General features: G+C 39.3%; 1 pseudogene; it reads left to right on the forward strand.

The window, feature by feature from the left end:
• Positions 1 to 4,229: 4,229 nt before the first annotated feature.
• LOC122727193 lies at positions 4,230 to 4,348 on the forward strand (annotated as a pseudogene).
• Positions 4,349 to 7,221: the final 2,873 nt, after the last annotated feature.

Consider the following 7,221-nt stretch of genomic DNA (forward strand, 5'->3'; position numbering starts at 1 on the left):
AGCTACCCATTTTCTCACATAAGTTATCCATTAACTGGGGTCTAACTCGCTTTTGGAGCTAATATCTGAATTAGAGTTTGGATCTTAGATTTTTCTATTAACCCTTTTTGCCTCCTACATCAAGTCCTCAATAAAAGTATCTACCTGTTTCCTGCTCGAGGAGATTGGTATCTCAGAGCCACACTTTGCGATGCCTTTCTCCCCATGAGAAGGCCAAGGATTTCTTTCATGGTTTCCCTTCCCTTCCCTTTCCCTTCCTCAGCCCCGAAATAAACTACTATCTTATTCTAACAGCTTTTGTGTGCAAGAGGGTGTAATTCTTTAAAGAGGAACTCCTAAGGAACCCAAACCCCTACCCCTTTCCCAAACCCCTATCCCCTATTCCTAACCCCCTGCCCCATTTTCCCCATATCATATTTAACTTTTGACTACCAGTTTTCATATGTAAATGAGAATAGTAATATTAACTTCCTTCACAGTTTTGTTGTGCGCATTAGATAAAAAGAATGTAAAATGTTTGCAAACCTTAAAGCTCCATTACTTATCTGTTATTATGAGCCAGGCAGAGTTACTGTTTTCAGTCTCCTGGGAGGTTTCTTTGCCTTTTTTTTTTTTTTTTGGTAGCATGCTTTGTGTGTTCCATTATCCGATCATCAATTTAGAACTACAGATAATATTCTCATTTTACAACTGATAAAGCTGAAGCTCAAAGAAATTCAGTGACTTTTGGTCACACAGTACTGGAACTTATTGAACTAACAGTTCTAGCTCTCTTTCCAGGGAGTCTAGCCCATAGACTACATCACTCAAAGATCATGATGTAGTGAAAAGAAGAAGACAGGAAGTCCTAAATTATAAATCCAGATATTTTACCTATTCAGTCAATTTTCCAATCTGAGCCTGGTTTCTTCATCTGTGGTCATTCAGTTTGGATATGAATGAATAGGATCATAGAGTTTACTATTTGAAGGAATCTTGGAAATCCTCTAGTGAACTCCCTGAGGGCCTTTTTTTTTATCCTTTCTTTGTATCCCCAGCATTTAGCATAGTGTCTGGCACAGTGATTAACAAATACTTATTAAGTGACTGACTAGTCCAAAGACTGATATAAATAACTTGCCCAAGTTTCCTTTGGTCAGTTGTTTTCTTTTTTAAGAGAGAAATGTGAAAATTCTTCACATTTTCGGCAAAATAAAGAATAGGGAAAAAAAGAAATTTAGTCAATAAATATACACCAAAGTATTTAAAACCATGACATGGAAGCAAAAATAACCCTTTTTCTGTATGGTGAGATATGAAGGGCAAAAATAAAAGTAGTCAAATAAGAGAGACAAAGATAAAACTGTCTGTACAAAAGAATGGAGATATAGGGTGCTATATTAAAGGGAAAGGAGATGAAAGGAAGGCTCAATTACACTGATTCTAAAGTCAAATAAATTCAACAAGTATTTATTAAGTGCCACTATAATATCAGGTACTGTGCTAAATGCTGGGGATATAAAGAAAGCTTAAAAACAGACCCTGTTCTCAAGGAACTCAGAATCTAATAGGGGAGACAACATGCAAGCACCTATGTAGAAAGCAGATTTATACAGGAAAAATTAGAGATAATCTCAGAGGGAAGGCACTAAGATTGAGAGGTTTCTTGTAAAAGGTGGGACTTTAGCTGAGACTTGAAGAAAGCCAAGGAAGGCTGGAGGCAGAGATGAGGAGGGAGAGGATTCCAGGCATTGCAGACAACCAGTAAAAATGTCCAGAATCTAGAGAGGGAATGTCATGTTAAAGGAACAACAAGGAGGTCCTTGTCACTCGATCCCAGAATACTTAGGGGGAAAAGGGCAAGAGTAAGGTGTAAGGACAGGTAGGAAGAGACCAGGTTATCAAGGACTTTTATGTTTGATTTTGGAGATGATAGGGAGTCTCTGGAGTTTATCAAATGGAGTTGAGGAAGGTGGAGAGGAAAAAAGGTTGATATGATTAGACTTGGATTTTAGGAAGAAGCTCAGTAGACTAGTGGGGAGAGGCTTGGTGTAGTTTATACAAGGGCCTTTGCCAAGGTGGTAGCAGTGTCATGGCTGTATGATATGATTATGGATTTGAGTCAGATTAAACTCTGAGGATGGGGTCTGGAAGGTACCCAGCCCTGCCCCAGTATAGTTTGTTTAGAAGTTTATTGCTTGTCAAATTCTCACTGTCTCCTTTAAATTTTATTGCCAATTAACAGTATTTTTACTTCTGCTCAGTCTCCCCACTTGTCAGTTACGTATTAGTTTTGTCTGCAATCCATCATGTGTCAGAACCCCAGTCAGTGGGTCAGGGAGTTAGCCCACCAATTCAATACTCGGGACTCAAGAAGAAAGGACAGGGCTCGGCACAGGATGCAGCAGTTGAGTTGAGACCAGATGTTAAGTGACATTGTCTCTTTTTCTCAAAGCAGAATCCCCTTGACCCTAGGGTCCCAACAATGTGTTATTCTTTTATTCTTTATTCTATTTCTTTGACTTCCCAACATAACCGAAGATAAATTTTAACCCTGTCATCCTTAACAGTGCTGAAGCACCTGAGTGACTCTTCCTGTTATTCAGGTTGAATATCTTTAGAGACAGGGGCCTGGAGAGGGGAGTCAGTGGGAACTGTGAGACCTGAAACATCTGACTGTCACTCCCCTGTTTCCTCTTCCTTTGGTTTGACCTTGTTCCCCCTCCCCTTTTCCCCCTTGTTCCTGGAACACGTATGCATGTCTCCATACATTGATCATGAGCTGAACACGCACCCTGGGTGAGACAGGATTGGATGTTAGATTGTGAGCTCATCCACCCTAGGTGTACGTGGGGACAGTCCTTTCAAGATTACTATAAAAACCTAGAGGATTGGGCATATCTTTGCAAGACTTCAATGTGTAATTGGGTTTTGCCCGTCCTCATGAGGATGTAATAAATCTGTCTCTGCTTGACTTGGTGGTCTCCTCGAGTTATTTGGGTAAACTGAGGCAGTTTGCTCCATACATGGCAGAGAAGGGGACATATACAAGAGATATAAAAATTATAAACAACAGGACTTGACAACTGATTGGATGGGGGTGGGAGAGTGAGGAGTCACAGATGACACCTAGGTTGCCAGCCTGGATGACTGGGAGGATGGTCTTACCCTCAACACTAATAGGGAACTTAGGAAGAGGGGAGGGTCTGGGAAGAAAGATGAGTTAAGATGTCTATGGGACTTCCAGTTTGAAATGTCTAATAAGAAATTGTTGGATATGTGAGACTGAATGACAGAAGAGAGGTTAGAGTTGGATAAATAGATCTGAGTGTCATCTGCCTAGGCATGATAGTTGAACCTATGGAAACTGATGAGATCACCAATTGAAACTATAGAAGGAAAAGAGAAGGGAGCCCAAGACAGAGCCTTAGGGGATACCCCACAGTTAGCAAGTGTGACCTGAATAATGATCCAGCAAAAGAGACTGAGGAGAAGCAGAAAGAGTAGTGTCATGAAAACCTAGAGAAAAAAAATAGTATAAAGGAGAAAGTGGTGACTGACAGTGTCAGAAACTGCAGAGAGGTCAAGAAGGATGAGAATTGAGAAAAGGGCATTGGATTTGACAATTAGATCATTAGTAATTTCAGATATAACAGTTTCAGCTGAATGATGAGGCTCAAAACCAGAATCTGAGAAATAAGAAGAGAATGAAATGATAGGAATTGGAAGCACTTACTGTAGATGGCCTTCTCAAGGAGTTTAGCCATAAGAGGGAGAGAGAGAGAAGACTATCACTATTAGAAATGGTTGGATTAAGTGAAGGTTTTTTGAAGATGGGAGAGACATGGGCATGTTTCTAGGTAGAAGGGAAGCAGCCAGTAGACAGGGAGGAATTGAAGATAAGTTAAAAAAAAATAGGGATCATAGAAGGGACAATATGATGGAGAATTAGAATTGAATGGCATCACTTGTACATGTAGAGCAATTTGGCAAGGAGAAGGAGAAAGACCCCCTCTTCATGTGAAATAAAAGTAAAAGGTGAGAACACCTGAGTGATGTGAAATGAAGAAGAGAAGCTCTCAGTCAATATTCTCAGTTTTTTTCAATGAAATATAAGGTAAAGTTGTCATCTTTCCTTGATCATTGTCATCTTTCCTTGATCATTATCCATGTATTGTCCTCTATTAGTATACCCCAGGACCCTGTTTTCTTTCTATATTCTCATCACCTCCTGTTAATTTATTATCTCTGTCTATGGCCATACCACACTGAATGAGCCCGATCTTGTCTGATCTCGGAAGCTAAGCCGGGTCGAGGCTAGTTACTACTTGGATGGGAGACCACCTGGGAATACCGGGTGCTGTAGGCTTAATAAAAATAAATAAATAAAAAATTATTATCTCTATGCAAATAACCAAATTTACAAATATACCCATCATCACTTTCCTGATCTCCAGTCTTATATCACAAGCTGACTGTTGGACATTTGTATTAGGTATTATTTTATCTTAAACTCAACATGTCCAAACTGAAACTCATTTTTCATCTAAAACCTACCTGTCTTCCTAACTTCCCTATTTCCATCAAGGGTGTCACCTTTCTCCAAATCACTCAGATTTGCAATCTCATGGTCATCCTTGACTCTTAATTCTCCCTCATCCCATATCTAATAAGTTACCAAGTCTTTCACAGTAGATGTAGTAGCCATATCTTTTTCTCTGCTCATATGATCACTACTCTTTTATTATAATAGTGTCTCAATTAGTTTACCTGCCTCTTGTCTCATCCCTCTTCAATCTGTCTTCCAATCTATCTAGAGATGCCATATTGATATTCTAACCATGACTCCTCAGGAAGCTTCAGTTTTTCCTTTTTGCCGTTAGAATTAAATACAAATTCCTCTGGACATTTAAAGCCCTTTACAATCTTTCTCCAACCTACTTTTTTTGTTATTAAATATTCTTTTCTATATACTCTATGTTCCAGTCAACTTGGCCTACTTGTTCTTCTCTCTTCTCAGCATCTGTTTCCATTCCTTGGCACATACTATCCCCTATCACCTGCCTCTTGAAATCCATAGCTACCTTCAAGTCTTATCAAGAGCTACCTCCTACATGATGCATTCCTCATTCTCCCCAGTTGTTAAGGCTTTCCTCCACTCTCTACTGCCACAACGAATTACTTTGCATTTATGTTGTGTAAATTTTGTGGGGGCAGAGAGACTTAGGGAAGATTACCCTCTTACCCTGCCCAGACTTCTGAGTTCCACTCCTGATCTTGACTTTAGGATTAAGATAGATGTAAACTTTGAGGCATCTGAATTCCCATTCTCACAGATGAGTCTCAGGTCCAAGAATAAGTCTCCATATTAGTGTTCTAGGGGTACCCCTAAAGGAATTAGGGGTGAATATCTAATGCCTAATATCAATTCAAGTCACCTCTGGAATAGTTCTCTGTGAGGTCAACATTTAAGAATCATTTACCTGCCATCCTTAAGTTGCTTTTAGAAAGGGGTATTTACAAAGGCAATGCAGTAAGAACATTTAATACAAAGCATTCCTCCAAATGTCAATGATACCCTCCCTACAACTACATAATAAGTTCAAAGGAAAGGGGGTAAAAGCTTAGAGAGCACAAGTGGCAAAGGAGTACAGTTCCTGATTGTAAGCCTTTTGTTTATGTTTGTGGGGTACTCAAGAATTTCCTTTTGGTCAGGCGTACTTTCTTTGCTGAGCTCTTTTGTGGAGCTACAAATTGATGTCTAGTCTGTCCTTAGATCCCAATGTCATCACTTCCTTCAACTGATCTGGAGATGCCAGAAGTTGTTAGCACGGAAAATCCAAAATCCCCTGAACCTTTTGAAGCTTTCAAGGCCCTCTTCCAGCCAAAAGAATAGAATATTAAGAGAGGAAAGGAGACCTAGGGTAAAGGCAAAACTGAGGCCTATCTTTCCTGTTCCTTCCTTGGAAGTTTAGCTGAAAGCCACACTCAGTCCAATCTTGAAAATAAATCAGATGGGGGGGGGGCAGCTAGGTGGCACAATGGATGAGGACCTGAGTTCAAATCCGGCCTCAGACACTTGACACTAGCTGTGTGACCCTGGGCAAATAACTTAACCCCAGTTGCCTCAAAAAAAAATAATAAATCAGATGGAACTGATACAGAGTGATATGAGCAAAACCAGAAAAACAATTTATACAACAGAAATATTATAAGGACAAACAACTTTGAAAGACTTAAGAACACTGATCAATACAGTGGCCAACCACACAATTCCAGAGGAATTGAGATGAAACATACTACCCATCTCATGATAGGGAAATTTGTACTCAGAATACAAATTGAGAAATTTCTTTTGACTAATGTGGGAATTTGTTTTGCTTGACTATACATGTTTGTAACAAGGTTTTATTTTTCTTGCCTTCTTGATAGGGAAATGGGAAGGGGGATAGGAGCAAGAGAATGTAAATCTAAAACTAAAGAAAAATTTGAATTAAAAAATAAAATTAAATGTATCTTAGCTTTTAGAAAAGATATTTACTAACATTATATGTTAAGAACAGTTGGTACAAAATATCTCTTCTCCTCCAAAAAGAAAAAAAGTCCAGGACATGCTCTTCCATAAGTACACACAGATCCATGAAGAATGGTCTCTAACCATATAGAATACACATGTAGCCAAAGGGTGAATTCAAAACTCGTGGTTACTATAAGTTGTTTTCTTAGGTCCATAGTCAGCATTCTACTCTGATGTGAAGGATCACACTCATTTAAGATGCTTCCTCTCTCTGTATCCATGCTTGTCCTAACTTTGTCTTTGCTCCCAGTGGGATGTATTATCTCCTATTGGTTCAATATCTTCTATGACATGGTGGGGTTAGGGGTGGGAGAAGTGGAAAGATAGAACACTTCCTCTGGGCTCACCATCAACCCCCTTCCTTATTGCCATTTGGCACAGGTGCGAGAGTGCCTCTTCAAGGTAATCCCAAGCCTAAAGTCTTTCACCAATTGACTGCTTCACTAATAGACTGATTTATGCTAAAATTCCTGGTATTTAAAGTCCCCAGAGGTGTGCTTAGCTTGTTAGCTTAACCAATAAACTATTTCCTTCTTGATCCAAAGAGATTCATACGTAGTAATGGGATCACAAAGAATGAACAATTGTGCTAATAAGATTTACAAAGATGGGGCTATCTATCTATCTATCTATCATCTATCATCTATCTATCATCATCTAGCTAC

The sequence above is a fragment of the Dromiciops gliroides genome, chromosome 4 (genome assembly GCF_019393635.1).
Source record: "Dromiciops gliroides isolate mDroGli1 chromosome 4, mDroGli1.pri, whole genome shotgun sequence".
Lineage (NCBI taxonomy): Eukaryota > Metazoa > Chordata > Mammalia > Microbiotheria > Microbiotheriidae > Dromiciops > Dromiciops gliroides.